The sequence below is a fragment of the Cupressus sempervirens genome, chromosome 7 (genome assembly GCF_028749045.1).
Source record: "Cupressus sempervirens isolate cs-2001-9-10 chromosome 7, ASM2874904v1, whole genome shotgun sequence".
In the NCBI taxonomy this organism is placed as follows: Eukaryota; Viridiplantae; Streptophyta; class Pinopsida; order Cupressales; family Cupressaceae; genus Cupressus; species Cupressus sempervirens.
Genome location: NC_143124.1, coordinates 32,298,132 through 32,314,575, shown reverse-complemented (window position 1 = coordinate 32,314,575; position 16,444 = coordinate 32,298,132). Strand labels below are relative to the sequence as shown.

Sequence of the window (16,444 nt, the reverse complement as noted above, 5' to 3'; positions counted from 1 at the left end):
TTTCATCATTCTTAACTGCCCAGTTGCCCAGCCTGTCAGCCACTTGATTAGCTTCACTATACTTATGCGCCACATATATATTATCAAAGTACTTAAGGATCTAAATGCACTCTTCAATGATATTTACAATCATCCATGTAGGCTTATTCTACTCATTAAGATAGTCTATTATATTCTTAGAATCTCCTTCCTGCAATAGATTTCTGACTCCCATGTCCTGAGAAAGTTTGATGATTTGGTGTGCCGCAATCACCTCTGCATAGTGATTAGTTTGCAATCCCAGAGGACCAGAAATAGCCACAATTCCTTTGCCATGGGCATTTCTTACGATCCCCCCCACCCCAGCCTTACCAAGGTTGCCTTTAGCAGCCCCATCAAAGTTTCCTTTACACCAACACTCAGGCAGGAGAGTCCATCTACAGTCCTCCCTCCTATTTCTATCAATTTCCTTTGTGCTGAGACGAGGATTATAACCTTTAATAATAGTATAGTTTTCTAACAAATCATTAAGGCTTTTGTGGAAGACAACTTTGACATTAGTTTCTTTCTCCCTAAAAATTTTGTTATTTCGCTCCTTCCACACTCCCCAATAGACATGAGGCAAAGTCCATTCCCACAAACCCTTATTCACATCCCCAATAACACTATGGTGTCATTGTTCAAAGAGATATGTAGTGTTATTGGGAAAACACTAGGTCACCTTGAAGAGAGACATGAAATAAGACCATATATCTTTGGTGAGGTGGCAGTGAATAATGATATGATCTACACTCTCACTATGGTTTTTGCATAGAATGCATCTTTTAGGCATTAGATGCCCCCTCTTGTTAAGGTTGTCCACCATCAAGATCCGGTTCTGAAGCATAATCCAAAAAAAAATGTTGATTTTGGGGATAAGGCCAGGATACCAAGCTTTGGCCCAAACATGAATTGTTTCAATGTTTTGCATGGTTTCATAGGCCGAGGCATAAGTGTAGTTACCGTCCATCTCCCCCCAAATAATGGCATTCTTATTGAGGGACAAAGGGATATGCACAATTATGTCCATCAGCGGCTTTAGCTCCTACGAGAACTCCATCAGATTCACCCTTTCATCATTTACCCTATAGTTGCTCACTCTACAACCAAATCTTTCCATACAGAAGTTTGCCCATCTATTATATGGCTCAATGTTCCATAAGGGCCCTTGTCTTAGCCAATCATCATACCAGAAACTTATATCTTCACCATTGCCAAGTTTCCATTTTGCTTTCTCAGTGGCTACGCCCTTAGTCCTCAGAATGTCATTCCAAATGTTGGATCCCCTTGGGTCGTAGTCCCTACTAATGAACTATATAAAATTAATATTAGCCGCACATTTGTCCTTTAAAATATCCCTCCATTCCCCTGTGGATTTGAAAATCCTCCATATCTATTTAGCTTGCAGAGCCCTATTAAACTGCTTCAAATTTCTAATCCCCAGCCCCCCTACTTTTTGGATCTAGAAATGGTCTCCCAAGCCACCAGCGGGTACTTCTTGTTTCCTTCAACACCAGCCCACAAAAAATTTCTTTGAATGGACTCCAAAGTATCAGCCACTTTGGTAGGTATACAAAAAAGGCTTAATGCATAAGTAGGCAAATTCAGTAAAGTAGATTTGATCAGAAGCACTTTACCAGCCTAAATCAAGGTAATTCCTTTCCAATCCGCCAGCTTTCTATTGAATCTATTAATGAACTTGTTCCAAAAGAGGTCAGCAGGTTTAGTCCCCAGAGGAAGCCGCAAATACATAGAAGGGAGAGATCCAATATCACAACCCAAAATGACGACAATTCTCACCTCTCTCCCCGCAAGGGTGTTAATAAAGAAGACCAAGCTTTTGCTCTAGTCAATGAGTTGACCAGTGGCATTGGAATAGGTATTGAGAATTTTCTTCATGTTTCTAGCTTCTTTCACTAAAGCCTCTCCCCCTAAAATGGCGTCATCCACGAATTACTAATGAGAGAAGATTAGGGGTCCAGAAGAAGGTTTTAACCCAGCTAATTCTCCTCTGCTCCTTTTGTCATGAATAAGTCTTCCCAAGCATTCTACTAGAATGATAAAGAGGATTGGTAGAATGATATTGCAGGCTGAAGTTGTAAAGATCTGAAGTACGATATGCTTCAGTGAATGGCAGGTGTTAAAAGAAGCATAAAATTAATAAAGGCAAAAACAAGTGATTGTTATAGGCTGGCCTACTGACTATGCAATAAATGCATAGTTATCTATTTAACTTGTTCTTTTTGTTATTTTTTGTATTGGAAAATAAAAAATACCTCAGCAAAATTGGCTCCAGTTAATAAGAAACAAGAAATTATATTTTACAAATAGATTTTAAAAATAAACTTCATTCAAATCTTACAATCTTTTGCCTAAGACCCCTAGACGATTTGAAGAAATCAGAGGGAGTACCATTAACCATCACCGCAAAAGTGGGAGTGGAGATCAGTTAAGATATAATCTTTCTTGTTTTATCATTGAAACCAAAAGCTTCCAAAACCTTATCCAAGAACATCTAGTCCACCCTGTCATAAGCCTTATACAGATCAAGTTTGAGCAAAAAGCCTTCCTTTTTACCTTCATCTAAGGAGTGGATCACCTCATGCACGGCAATGATAGAATCAAGGATTTGTCTACCAAAGACAAATCCCGACTGCTAAGGTGCAATAATCTCTAGAAGTATTTTGATAATTCTATTAGTTAAAACCTTTGAAAAAATCTTGTAAAAAGAACTGAAAAGACTAATAGGCCTGAAATTTTCAAAAGAATCTACACCAGTCACTTTAGGAATCAAAACCAAAAAAGTAGCATTGATCTCTTTAAGCAAACTCTTAGCTCCAAAGAATTCTTGAACCGCTTTAACAAGGTCGTCTTTTATAACTTCCCAATACATCTGGAAGAAAAAAGTAGGGAAACCATCTGGGCTAGGGGCTTTTTCAGCTGGCAGGGTGAAAACCACCTCCTTGATTTCTTCTAAATCCGGAATAGCCACCAGATGCTTATTCTAGCTAGCAGTTATCACACTGGGGATGGTCTTGAGAATTTCCACCTGGTCCTCATCTCCCAAGTTTAGCTCTTTGGATATAATAGAAGAGACATATTAATTGCTTCCTTAGCAATCTATTTGTCTTCCCCTATAATAACATCCCCCTTTTCAATACCACTAATTCTATTGGTCGCCTTGTGTTTAATAGTAGAAAACTAAAAGAATCTCGAGTTTCTATCCCCTTCCTTTAACCACACCGATCTTGACCTCTACCTCCAAAACATTTCCTCTTTACCCACAATGTTGTGAAGGTCAGCTAGAATAGTCTTTTCAGCATTCAGCCTACTTTCATCATAACCCATACTCTCTATATCTTCCTGCACCTTTACAAGTTTCTCCAAAAACCTTTCTTCTGATTGAAAGATGTTCCCAAGGTCCATTTTGTTCCACTTTCTGATCTCTATTTTGATGTTTTTGAGTTTTTTAGCCACCAACATAGCTGTGCAGTCCATATCAATACCCCACCATTCCTTAATTTTGTCAAAAAGACCAGGGTGTGCAGACCACATCTTCTCAAATCTAAAAGGGAAAGCCTTTTTCCTATTGACAATTTCTAAGATGAGAGCAATAGGGGAGTGATTCGAACCTAGTCTCGCCATAAAAGAAAGTTTGCAATGATAATGGTTCATCCAATCCAAAGTGATCAGGGCTATGTCCAACCTAACTTGAATACAATCCACCCCAACTCTCTTGTTGGACCAAGTATATTTTCCACCTCCTAAATCGACATCCAGAAGGACCAAGTCATTGATCAAATTTGCCAGATGTCTGCTTTCCAGGTCCGGTGGGAGCCTGCCTAATTTCACAGTGGCCATAAGAGAGGTATTGAAATCTCCCATAATAATGGCCTTAGGATCTCCCAACTTGGCCATCAGATTACGAATTTTATTCCAATAGAGTCTTCTACCATTCTTAGTGTTTGGGGCATAGATATTCATAATGAACTAGCTTTCTTGATACTTGAGATTTCTGAATTGAATAAGCAAAATATTACCTTCATCAAAAATGATATCCACTTCTATGTTGTCCTTCCATATCACTAACAACCTCTTCAAGCACCCTCAAAATCGGCAGCCACAGTCTTCATCCCTTTATTAAAAATAATGCTGTCAACATTCTCCTTCATTTTTATCTCCTGGATCAAACATATTTCTGGCTTATGATCCCTTATCATATTCCTAACAATTTCTTGTTTGTGGATTTTGTTCAGTCCACGAATGTTCCAAGATATGACCTTCATAATTTGTTTTGGGAACATGTTTGCTCCTTGTAACGGCAAGAGAGACTGGTGATGGGTCCCTGTTGTTTTTCTTTTTCTTTCCCTAACTCTTATCCAAGATCCTGCATTGTCATCTTTACAGCTATTAAAGAGAGCTTCCATTCTTGAAATTTGTCCAGGAGTAGATGCAGATACCATTTCTAGAAACCTGTTAATTTTCCTTGGAGACACCCGATTGCTTCTACTTAAGATCGGTTCCTGAGATTGAGAAGGCCCTGCACCTCCAAAATTCCCCCATTCTCCTGGGTGTCTAGAACGAAGGAGTCCTCGTCGATGTTACAAACTTACATGGAACAAAGGAGTCCTCATTGATGTTAATTTTTATTTATAATTGTTACAAACTTACATGTGATGTTTTTAATCATTAATATTTAACTTTATTTTAATTTATAATTGTCTCTATAGGTATTGCACATATTTCATCTTGATGGAGAGGATGATTGAGGTGTATGATGCCCTTCAATTGATGATGGTGAATCCGGAGTGGGGACGATGGTCCAATTCTAAGTCCTCTAAAGGAAAAGCGGTGAAGCAATGGATCCTTGATGAGAGCTGGTGGTCCACAATGAGGTAAGTTGAGTATTTTTAAATTTAATGTTAGTCTTTGGCTTGCTGATTTTCATACTAACAGTCTTAAAAAATTTAAAATTCTAAGTCAAATTTTAAGTTTTGTTTGCATCTTCCAGATATATTTGCTCTATCATAGCACCAATTGTAGATGTCATTAGATATGCTAATACTAACGCTCCTAGTTTAAGAGAGATATATGAGACTATTGACAGCATGTTGGGAAAGATGAAAAGAATTATTGCAGCAAAGGATCCCACATTGGGGTTTTATGAGAAGCATATTAGGCTTATTGTGACGCGGAGGTGGAACATGATGAATACCCTGCTTCATAAGGCAGCCTTTGCTCTAAATCCCAAATGGTATGCACAGTTGAGTGGAAGGGGCCTCCCATGTGATGATTCTGAGGTATTGGATGGCTTCACAAGAGTCATTGATAAGATGTATTCAGCTCAAGAGGCTTCTACTCTTTGTGCACAATTCCTTGACTTCACCAACCTTTGTGGCCCGAACTTGGGTAAGCCACAAGCAAGGTTGGATAGAGTAGTTTTGGCACAGAGAGATCCTATTGGATGGTTGACCTAGCATGGGAGAGATACACCTGAGTTAAAAACACTTGCCACTTGCCTCCTTGCATAGGTTGTTGGTTCCTCAGCTACAGAGAGGAATTGGTCCACATATTCATTCATCCACTCCATCAAGAGGAACAGACTTACCTCTAAAAGAGTGAAGAAGCTAGTGATAGTGCATCGTGCTCTTTGACTTACGGATCGTCAGACTCCAAAGTATAGGCAGACACCAGTTTTGTAGTGGGATGTTGAACTTGACGATGTGGCCCAAACAGATAAGAATGAAACAGCATCAAGATTGGTTGGGGTTCCCTTAGATGAGTCTACACTTCCTGTGGAGGATGATAGTGAGGGGAACTTTGATTTTGATGCCATGGCGGCAGAGGCAAAATAGGAGCAGCAGTCTGTTTTATTTTTCTATGTTTTGTTTTCTATGTTGAACTTGAACATGATGATGATACAGTGATACTTTATGGCAGCCCTCTAGCCTTTGGGCATATTTAGATTTTCAGATTTTTATGCTATTGTTCATTGCTAAACTTATATTTAAATATTTTTGTTCATGTATTGATATGCATATTGACAATTGAGTTCTGAAATTGGTTATTATTTCCTAGATGGCATTCAAATGTTGTATGTTAAAGTTCTATAATGTTTAACTGGCATGCTTTGTGCTTAGTTTCATATGAATGATATGTATATTTGCAAATTTCAGTGTATATTTTAAAATTTCCCTATATATATATATATCTCTGTTTGCCATCCCCCCCTCACCAAAATCGCCTTAAAACATTGTCGTTTTGGAAACCCATCCCGCCATCCCCGTCCCTGAAACTCGGGGGAACATAGTTCTTTTCAAACCTACTCATTCAATACTTGCTGCTTCAAACAGATTTATTCTTCTGTCCCTCTTTGCTTTCATGTGACTCTGATTCTAATGCAGAGTTGGCTGCATCGGAATAAGAGCAGCAGTGTGCTTTGTTTTTATGTATTTTGATTTTTATATTGAACATGAAACTATATGGCAGCACTTAGCCTTTGGGCATTTTGGTTTTGAAATATGTATGTTCAACTTATTTTTATATTTTTTGTTATCGCATGCATAAATGATAGACAATGAACACTGAATTCCAAATTTTGAATCCATGTTGTGTCTTAAAACAATGAAATGTTCTAAACTTGTATGTTGAGGTTTTATGATGTTTAAATGGCATGTTTTATCCATACTTCCATATGAATGTCATGTATATTTGCCAATTTCCACATACATTTCAAAATTTCCTTATGTTTATTATAGCCATCCCCTCACTGTCCCTTTGGCAAAATAAATTGATGTCTTGGAAACTCGTCCCCCTCCCCTGTCATCCCCATCCTAGAAACTCAGATTAGCACTGGTAATTTTCTGAGCTTTTCTAGGGACTTGTAGGTTTTGGGAACAATTCTTTCATGTTTTTGCGATTTCAGGAATTTGAACATGATTTCAACGCAATTTAAACAAATAAACCATAAAAAATTTGGATCAATAGTAGGTCAACAATTTTTTCTTGAGTTGGGATTTTTTGGGCACAAAATTGGTTAGCTAAGCAATTCATGAATCACAATAAATCAGGTATAATCAGGATTATTGTGCAGATTATTGCTTCGGTGATTACTACAACTATCTATGAATTGCTACAACAGTTATTTTTCTAACATATATATATATATATATATATATATATATATATATATATATATATATATATTTGTGTGTGTGAGAAAGAGAGAGGAGATTGAGCCATTGGGCAGTTTAGGTTCTACGAAGGCTGGAAAAGAGTCAGTTCCTCTGCAATTTTGTCGAATAGTCAAAAATCAGGTCCATCAAGCTATGTCATGAGCTCAAGGCCAAAGCAAAAGTTTCTGGCATCCACTTCCCATTGAGATCAAAACATGAAATCAAAGCACAGGTCCTAGCAAGAGCCCATGGCTTTGTCAAACGGCCAAAATGACAAGAATTGCAGAACAAAGTTTCTGTTTAACATCAAGCTACATCATAAGTTCAAAGCTACCTGACAAGTCAAACCCTAAAAGAGTAGGTTTTCTGGCATTTCCTTTGCACCGAGCTTGGTCATGAGGTCAAAACACAAGATTATAAAATTTAACCTCAATATGTAAGGTCAGAATAAACACGTTAGCATTTGAACAATGTAAAAGGTCAAGTATAGCAATATATACAAGGTAAGCCCAGACGGCCTCCATAAAGGGGTATTCACAAATTCCTGATTACACAGGCAAATATTCAGTTAACTTTTCAAGAAGGTAGCTGCAAAATAGTTGTTTAAGTCTGAGATCAGATATAAGCTGTAAATGAGATCAACATTTATCAGACATTTTAAGCATGCATTCACCAAATATTTGTCAAAATCTGAGATCAAATATTAGTCATCTATGAAGTAACTGAGATCAACATTTATCACATTTTCAAGAGAGCCATCACCAAATAGTTGTCTATGTCTGAGATCAAATATTAGCTAAGTCTATGAGGTGACTAAAATCATAAATTATCGAACAGCAATCTACCTACCGTTTGGAATTTAATAAAAGTGGAATCCATTTTGATGTGATCCAAGACTTTCATTGTAACTGAGGCAACAAGTTTTGTAGAAATAGTCAAACATTTGAGAAAGCTTACCAATCATATTCCACAACTACAATGCTATATATTAAATATAACAATTGGTGAGCCCTTGGATTGAAGTAGAATTCAACAAAAAGGCAGTTGTCTAGTTGAAGTAACAGATTAGTAAGCCACCGGTCTTGGCAATAACTAGGTTGCGACTACTATTTTAGAAGGAGAAAAATGACAGTAATAAAACTAAATTTATTAATAAAAATCAAAAAAATGTGTATAAATATACACGCAGACATAATTATAAATTTTACATTATTTATAATTTTTTATTAATCGTATAACTATAAAACTATTTCCTATTAATACTTATAAACTATAGAGGTTTGCTGCTTCCCCGTCTAAGTGCCATCTATAATAGTGCATAATTGTTATAATTTTAAAATGTGCGTATGTATACTTGTTCACATTGGAAGTCACAGGGTGGGGCATGCAAAGAGCCCAGGTCATACCGAAGCCGCAATTTAAAGCAAATTCACCAGCTGCTTCACCAATATCTCACATGCCCCGACAATCTAGGACGATTGAGGCCAGTTGATGACCACCATTGCTCCTCGCACTTCTCTATTTAGGGTCTTCTAGACGTCGGAAAGTAAACAAAGGGACAAAATAACAAATTACTTCCATACTGACTTTGATTCTCTCTGGGAATTGACCCTATTTCTGAGTTTTCAGTAATTTTGTGAGCTTTTCTAGGGATTTGTAGGTTTTGGCGAATGTTTTCATGTTTTTTTGCCATTTTAGGGATTGAGCATGATTTTAATGCAATTTAAACACGTAAGTCATAGAAAATTGAGTCAATGGTAAGTCAACAATTTTTTCACAAGTTAGGGATTTTTTGGGATAAAACACGGCTAGCTCCACAATTCACGAGTCAATTAATCAGTTATAATCAGGATCTTTTTGCAAATTATTGCTTCTGTGATTGCTACGACTACCTATGAATTGCTACAACAGTTATTCTTCTAAAATATCTATCTATATATATATCTGTGTGAGAGAGAGAAGAGAATGAGCCATTGGGGGGTTTAGGTACTACTAAAATTAGCGAGATTCATTTCATAAACAAGCTATGTCATAAGGTCAAAAACTAAGTAGGAAGTTTCCGTTCACTCTCAAGCTGCAGCATATGAAGTCAAAGTTGTTGCGATGCAAAAATCTTAAAATAGCAATAAGTTTCTGGTATTTGCCAACCATTGAGTTCAATCATGAGAAGACAACACAGTTCCTCGGAAGGCTGGAAAAGATTCCGTTCGTCCACAATTTTGTCGAAATTTAGGATGGAAATTTGCGCACCATCAAGCTATGTCATGAGCTCAAAGCGTTCTCAGAAAGTCAAAACCTCGAGAAGCAAAAGTTTCTGGCGTCCACTTACCATTGAGCTCAATCATGAAATCAAAACACTCCTAGCAAGAGCTCACAAGCTTTCTCAAAAAAGCAAAATGACAAGAATTGCAGAAAGAAGTTCTGTTTACTTAGTACTATCAAGCTACGTCAAAGTTCAAAGCTACCTCACAAGTCAAAACCTAAAGAACTAGGTTTTCTGGCATTTCCTTAGCAATGAGCTCGATCATGAGGTCAAAACACAAGATTATAAAATTTAAACTCAATATATAAGGTCAGAATAAACCGAGTTAGCACTTGAACATGTGTAAGGTCAAGTATAGCAATGCAAACAAGGTCAGAACACAGGTCTTCCACAACAGGATATTCACAAATTGACCCTGGAAAATAAAATGTTTTATCAGATCTCGTGATGGGATCCATTTAGCTAAGTAGACGTGCTTGTACAGGGCAAAACCTAATATGTTTCTCTTTTTAAGAAAGTAACAAAAGAGGGGGTTGATTTTCTCAGAACCCCAGAAGCGAATTTGCAACAATAGGCACAAATACAAAACACTTTAAAACAGCTTTTTTCCATTCTTTCCGATATAAGTACAAAATCTAACATTTCCATTTCCTTCTACATGGCAACCACTAAAAGCACAAAATCTAACCTAATCGTAAGAACGTGAGCGAAGCTTAAGGCACTGATTTTGGCACCTCCTGAGGCAAACATCACTCCAATTAGGCAAATGGTAGTCATTTGCACAGACTGCTCGCGTACAGGCGTCCGTACACGAATTCATTTCAGAAGCCCCGCAGACAGTAACGCACATATTATGAGGTAGGTCTTTGGAAACCCCTCCCACTTTGTTCAACATTCGCTGTGAAGTGCAGACTCTTTCGCAGAAGAAATGCTTTTCATTTTCATTTCCATGTGGGGTTTTTGCTTGGCCCGCTGATTTGCGACTTGATTTTATTACCTGTTGTACCGCAACCGCTGGAATAGCTGCGCCTATTACTGCCAACCACCAATCCACCATTTTCCCTTTAATCTGCTTGAATGATTTCTCGTTCCGATACCTTCAGCGGGCTTTAGTCGGGAAGGATTTGAACGTAATCTTGATCTTAACGCAAAGCGTAAGAGCGGCTTCGGAAATTTCAAAGAATTCGGTGAAAAAGGAAAATTGATTAACGGGTGGGGTGGGCGTTTGACTCCGAAACTATTCTAAAACCGCATTTTTCCTGCATATGTTTTGAACTTTTTTCAAATCATTAGATTTCATATTAGTTACATACATCTGAAAATTTGAAAATATGAAGATATACTAATGTTTCCTTCATTTTTTTTTTAAATTGAAAAATACAAATTTTTGAAAATTGTATCGGTCTATGATAAAATAAATATAAATATAAATATTTTCTAACAATTGTATCTTTTCTACATTTGTGACAAGTAGATTAACTCTTTAACTTTTTAAAATTAATAGAATCATTAGATTCCATATGAGATACATAAATCTAAAAATTTAAAGATATACTAATGTTTGCGTAAGCTATATTAATAAGTATATTTTTTTGAAATTGGAAAATACAAATTTTTGAAAATTGTATTGACTCATGATTAAAAAAGCAATAAAAATTTTAATTTTCTCCAACAAAAATACAAATATTTTTTAACAACTCTATTAATGAATGCATTAATTACAAATTTATCTTTTCCACATTTGTGACAAGTGGATTATCTTTTTAAAAAAAACAATCATTTTTATCTTCCACCTCACAAATAAATGTCGTCTAATGAATATTAATTATCCCTATATAAAGTTAAATGTTTTATATTTCGTATTCTAAATATATTTATTATTAGTTTTGATGTTTATTTTTATAATTTGTAAAATGTTATTGGACCATTCTATTTTTGGCAATGAAAAAAATCGATTTTATATAGAGTTAGGTGTTTTATATTTCTTATTTTAAATACATTTATTATTTAAGATAGTTTATGAAGAAATAGTCATACGAATTTATAAAGTTAAATATTTTTTAAGTTGTATAATTTAGATATTTTAATCAAATATAGAGTTAAATGTTTTATATTTATTATTTTAAATATATTTATTATTAGTTTTACATTGATGTTTATTTTTGTAATTTGTAAAATGTTGTTTCTTTAAGTTTACACCACATTTTACTAGCTATTTTATCAAGTTCAAATATAGAGTTAAATATTTTTAATTTCTTATTTTATATATATTTCTTATTAGTTTCACATTGATGTTTATTTTTGACAATTGTAAAATGTTATTTTTTTAAAGTTTACACTATGTTTTACTAGCTAATATTTTACAATTTGCTCAATCTTTTTTTATATACCATTAATACTACTCCTCAAACTTACTACATATTTTGGTACTTTGATTTAAGTAATCAACAAATTTTTTTTAATTTAAGTAGCTGAAAAAGTTTATCGTCAACAAGTTTTTGCTAAAAATTGTAACTAATGTAATTTTTCCTTCATGCAATACTACTTCAATCAACCATAAAAACATGAAAGCAGGAACTTTGGCGCATGTGCCCCTTGTTTATGTTGTTTATATGTAAAAAAATATTATTTTGTTTTTAGAATTTTATAAGGATCTCCATTTACTGTATATTTCATTATAATTTTGTAACTTTTATTTTAGTTTTATTATATTTGTGCAGTATACTATTGCAATCATTGTACTTAATTAGTGATTAATATTTTTTTATTTCAATCAATTGGGTGAAACTATATTTATCTTTTATTGTCGCTTTTCATTTTTTTAATGTATATATGTGAATTTTTTAATTTTTTAATTCATTAAAATATTTTAATGTAATATGATTGGTTAATATATTTGTGTGTTATAGGAGAGGATTTTCAAGAAACACTACTTGTATTATGAGACAATATACTAGGATGCACATATATTAAAATATTAAATATATCTAAACTTAATTATTTTAGATTAATTATCTCTCTTTTAGTTCTAAGTTTCATTATTGACTATTTCATCCTATTTACACTTTAAATGTGTTTTTTCTTCAAATTCTATTCCAAACACTAATTCATTCATTTTCATACTTTGTTAAATTTATGTATTAAAAATACATAAATATTTTGAATACAATTATATATTACTTCTATATTAATTTAATTATTTCAACTTTTTATTTTAATATTGTATAATCATTTTATTTAAATGAATTATTTTGATCAAACTTTTACTACTTTTATATTATTTCTATTATTTAATAAACTTTACAGCAAATACATGCCACTATGTGACACTTGTTTTAATTTTTTAATACATGTCAATTATTATTATTTTATTAATCATGTTAAATATAAAAAGATTAATTTTATATATTTTGTAAAGCTACTATGTATAATTTTTAAAAAATCTATATTAAAAATGTCATAATGTTGACATTTATTTTTGTTATACTTTAAACATATGCAATTTTAAAATATTTCTTAAAGTACATATGAAATAGTAGGGGGGATTATGTTTTTTTTCATATCAATAAGTTATTTGAATAAGATTTTAACTTTTACTTTAATGGATATTCTAAATTTAAAGTTAGGGAGAATTTTTATTCTAAGTAGAATTTTACTAGATCAATACACTTACGATACTTATACAAAATGATATAGTAAAAATAGTAATAGATCTCTTTAATACTTTTCCAAATAACTATTAATCTTATGATTTGTGTTATCAAAATTGATGGCCTCACTAAATTAGGTGTCATCAATGTTGTGTAAGCAATAATGTAGCCTAAAAATGACTATTTTTTTTATTTAAAAATATTTGTTGTTATCTCTGGCCAAACCCACCAATAGCCAAAGGGTTGGGAGAAAAAAAAAATTCTACATGACATCTTATATGGTGTGGTTATTAGTGTCATAAATGCTCTAACTTCAAGGTCTAATAATTGAGGACACAATGACAACTAGGCCAGAGGATGCAACCTCGTGGGGTTACTACCCTTAGTTGTGATTCAACACATGCTTCGACCATTTTTCCTATGTGAATGATTATTTTGTGGTCAAACAGATGATTATGATCTCCAAAGATATTGGAAGCCACCTCTCTAAGCAAGAAATGAAAATGATAAAGGAATGAGGTGCTTACTTCTTTCAAAATAAAAAGAGCACTTATATTTGGGTTGCCAGATTCACGAGCCAACCTTACTTGATGTCATAGATTTATAGCGACATGATTGTCTTGTTAGCATTTTGCAGAAAAGGCCTAGATGTGCACCATTTGTGTAGTCTAAAGGAGATGATGGGTGTGCACTTTCTCATCAAATGTAGTGACTATACTTGTACTTTATCCAAATTAAGAGAGGCGCCAACAAATTGAGCTCTTATAATTTTGATTTTACATGAGTTAGTTTTGATTTATAGGTCTAGATAGAGAAGTTAATGTCCAATCATGGGGGGCATCATATATTGAGCTTGGAGAAAATCTTAGGAAATTTGTCAAGACAAATTATAATGTTTGGCAGAGGAAATATAGCCACCTTTGCAAGGATCAAATGAAAACCTACAACTTGCACATGCTTTCCCAAAGTGCTTCAAAGATGAGGAGAAGGTGGATGCCTTGTACATAGAAAAGAGAATAGATCAAATAAGTATCCCTTTGGTAGATTGGAGCACAATGAAGAATGTGCAAATCGAGCAAGTAATAAGGGAGGTGTGTTGACCCTATAGGTCTCATTGGTATTATGAAAAGTAGTTGGTGTTGTAAATATTCTACACACTAAAGTGTTGTCATTGATTGGCAACCGATCGAGTGGAGTATACCATCTCATGATTACCGGTAGACATCTACACTAGACTTGATGGAGATGAAGACAAGTTGAGGAAGTTATGATCAGCATGATGAGTCATCATTGTGACAAGGTAGACGCAAACATGGTATGCATTGTGATGGGATTAACATTCTAACACAATAGCAGAAAGAAGAAAGTACCAAGTAGTTGAGGCTAGACCTAGCACAAATTGGTTGGGCTACTAGTCTAGACCCTATGATGTATGTGTCACAAGTTGCTCATGATTGCTCAATAGTACAATTCAACTATTGAATTCACTATTTTGGGTAGGATTTTGTTTTAGGATTTTGACACCCGAAGAAGGAAGAAGATATAAAGTCTAAAAACTTCATTAAGTAATATATGGAGAGTGTGTGGAAAGAGAAGAAGTGAAACTTGAGAAGAAAGAGACTAAACTCGACAAGTGTTACTGTGTAAAAGAGAAGATGAACAAGCAGCCAATGCAGTTTGGTGCACTACAAAAAGGGAAAAGCGAAAAAGGAATGAGTTGATGCAAAAGACATCACAGAGTATATCTACAAGGCAAGAGAAGATCAAGTCATCTTCTTGATGTACACTAGAGATCTATCAAACAAGATGTGCCACTTATTTTAGGTCAACATTTTAATTATTTTTTAATCACTATAATCATTATGTAAGCTCTTAACCAGGCATGCTTCAGTAGCAAGCATATTGATAAATCCTCTAACAAGGTGCCACTCATAAGGAGTGCTAAAATATTGTAACAAGGTAGCCTTAGTTGACTGATTGTAATCCTAATAGGTTGCAGATTTTCTTAACTTGATGTGTTCTTAGTAGGAATAAGTTGTAGCTCTTAACAAGGAAACCTTTTATCTGTAGTAAAAGGCCTGTGGTTATATTATCCCCCCTGTGGTTTTCATCCTCTCATCAATGGTTTCCAAGTACAAATATGTGTCTATTGATTAATGTTTTTGTGTATGAGTTTACATGCTTCTTTTTTATTGTATTTATTATTGTGTTGTTAGGTGAGTGGATGTTGTTCAATTTATTTGGAATGGTAAAGAGTAATTGATTTAGAGTCAACATTGATTCACCCCCCCACCCCCTCTCAATATTGGTTAGGATCAACTATTGGTATTAGAGGTTAGGCCCTATCGACAACAAGCATGACAGCTTGAGGGAAGATTGGGAAATTGCCATGAAGTAAAAATTAAAAAGCAGTATGAGGAAGCCCTTGAAATTATTGATGATCTAAAGAACAAGTTAAGAGAATCATTGTTAAAGAGAAAGAAACTCAACGAGAGCCATGAAAACATTGAGAAAATGGAAGATCATAGGGATACAGATGGATCTGAGGAAACAATCTCTGACCTCACGGATGACAATGAGAAGTTGAGAAAATATATCTCATACTTGCAGAAAGAACTGGAAGATACATCAAAAAAGATAAACCAAGCATAGAATGAGAAAGGTAACATTGCACAAGCACTAGAGAAAGTTGAAAATGTGCTAAGGGAAGTGTTGGAAGCAAATAGAACGGTTAAAGAGAATTCCAGACAAAAGGATGAGCAAATTCAAATATTGACTAAGGAACTAAGGAGCACCAATGAAAGAAATGAAAAGTTGAAGAAGTTCAATGATGGCTCTGGGAAGGTAGATGAATGACTCAAAGCTTAGAGGAAGACTAAGAGTACAACTAGTCCTAGGTACGAAGGTGATAACAATATTGAAAGGGATGAATCATCTAGAACTAAGGACCAGACCCAACAAGGACAAAAGAAAACATCATTTAAAGGTAAGCAGCCTAAGAAACCTACTAGACATTGTTGTGGTAAGAGTGGTCATACTTCTAATGTATGTTGGCATAGAAAGGTTTCACCCACAACACTAAATACCTTTATGGGTACTGCAATATATACCACTTGTAAGGTCACTCTCCTCAAGAGGGTAGATCTCATTTGAATGAGAAAAAGATTTGATGCTCATTGTTACAAAAGTAACAACTATAGACACTTGGTTGAAGCTTGTAGATCCATGGAAGGATAAATCCAGTAGTCTCACAGAACCTCTAGTCTTGGTTAGAAGAACAAATTCACTATACCAGTATGTTCAACCCATGAGAACAAAGGACATACTACATAACACTA

At 34.5% G+C, this 16,444-nt stretch overlaps 1 pseudogene across 1 annotated transcript; it reads right to left on the bottom strand.

Moving 5' to 3' along the window:
* Nucleotides 1-9,738: 9,738 nt before the first annotated feature.
* Nucleotides 9,739-10,748, bottom strand: LOC149545286 (uncharacterized protein At5g64816 pseudogene; annotated as a pseudogene). Its single transcript, XR_016353559.1, has one exon. The product of XR_016353559.1 is annotated as an uncharacterized protein At5g64816 pseudogene (transcript).
* Nucleotides 10,749-16,444: the final 5,696 nt, after the last annotated feature.